This window comes from Cupressus sempervirens, chromosome 10 (genome assembly GCF_028749045.1).
Source record: "Cupressus sempervirens isolate cs-2001-9-10 chromosome 10, ASM2874904v1, whole genome shotgun sequence".
In the NCBI taxonomy this organism is placed as follows: domain Eukaryota; kingdom Viridiplantae; phylum Streptophyta; class Pinopsida; order Cupressales; family Cupressaceae; genus Cupressus; species Cupressus sempervirens.
This window is the reverse complement of record NC_143127.1, coordinates 36,949,404-36,951,331: the sequence shown is the minus strand read 5'-3', so window position 1 is coordinate 36,951,331 and position 1,928 is coordinate 36,949,404.

Below are 1,928 nucleotides of genomic sequence, written 5' to 3'. Positions count from 1 at the left end.
TTCATTGTTATGGCTGAATGCATTGGGCGGTTAATCCTGAGGAAAAGACAGGATCAGAGCCTACATGGGATTAATCCATCATCCAGACATATCACATTCACCCATCAACAATTTGTGGATGACACAATTCTAGGCGGGGAAGCCATGGTTCAAGAGGCTAAGGTGTTAAAATGTTTGTTGGATACCTACATGAGAGGTTCAAGACAGGCTATAAACTGGGAAAAAAGCTTGGTTTTTTTTTGTTAATACCCCAATTGAGAGACAAAGAAAGATAGCTTGCATCCTGGGATGTGGTGTGGGGTCTCTTCCAACTAGTTATCTTGGAATGCCACTAGGGTCAAAATCGTCGGAGTCTTTTTGGAATGGCATTATTGATATATTTAACAAAAAGCTAGTAGGATGGAAAGAAGCTACCCTCACTCAAGCAAGTAAATGTACCTTGGTGAAATCAACTCTTCAAAACCTCCCAACTTATGCTCTTAGCCTTTTTGGGATCTTGGTTAAACATGTTGATAGAATGGAGAAAATCTAAAGGGATTTTTTGTGGACAAGGGTTGAAGAAAATAAGAGATATCATTTAGTGGCATGGGACAATGTTTGTCTGCCTAAATGCTATGGTGGTCTAGGCATTAGAAAAATCAGACACCTCAACAATGCTCTGTTGGCAAAGCAAATATGGCACATTTTTCAAAATTCTGGAGAATGGCAGGATATCATGGTGGAAAAGTATTTGAGAAGGCAATCTCTTAGCTTCATATTTAGTGAAGCCAATCTTCCACATGGATCCTTTATTTGGAATGGGATCCTCAAGGCAAAATTTTTGGCTAAATCAAAGGCAAAATGGAAAGTAGGCGATGGGGAAAGTATCTTATTCTGGCAGGACAACTGGTTAAGCCAGGGGCCCCTCATAGATCACCCTAACTATGAGAGATGGGTTGATTTATGTATAAGAAGATTTGGCCTAAAAGTTAGTGACTACAGAGCTGATCAAGGATGGAAAGACATATCCCTAGTTTCCCAAGATCTTAAACCACTGATGATTATCTTGAATGCCATGATCCTTAATAATAAGAGGGATGAAATTATATGGGGAGACAACTCCAATGGGTTATATTCTATTGCTTCAATTTATTTCTCGTTGTGGAATAGGATGGAGAAACCCATCTGGGAAAAGGCTTGAATGACTGGCCTCACTCTGAAAATCAACATATTCTTTTGGCTGGTTCTTTAAGAAAAAATTCTTACTTTGGACAATCTAATTAAGAGGGATCAGATTATCCCAAATAGGTGTAGCCTTTGCAAGAATGATTTGGAGATAATTAATCACCTTTTTATTCATTGTCCCTACTCCTCAGAGATATGGGATATTATGAGCAGGGGCTATGGAGTCAGTTGGTGCAAACCGGCCAACGTTCAAGATTTCTTCGGACAATGGACTTGTACATATAAAGGAATGAAGACATAGATGGTTTATTCCTGGTCTCTTCCACATTTCTGCTGGGGAATATTGAAAGAGAGGAATAACTGCATTTTCAGAGACAGGGAAGCCCTACTTTTGTTATTGTAGATAAAATTGTTAACTTTATGAAGGAGAACTTCACTATTAGAAAGGGGGGAGACATTGAAGATGGAGGAAACATCATAGTAAAGAAAAAGAACAAGGAGAGGAAAAGACAGGAAGCTAAGTGGCTTTTTCCTCCTGAAGAATGGTATAAAGCCAATTTCGATGGGGCAACCAAAGGGAATCCTGGCCCTGCTAGTTGTGGAGGAATTATTAGAAATGGTCATGGAAGGGGAGTTGTAGCTTTTTCTTATCCCTTAGGGCCTCAGATGAATCACTTTGTGGAGGCCAATGCGGCTTGTCATATTGTAAAACTGGCTCTGGCTACTAGAATTGAGAACCTTTGATTGGAGGGAGACTTGGTAAA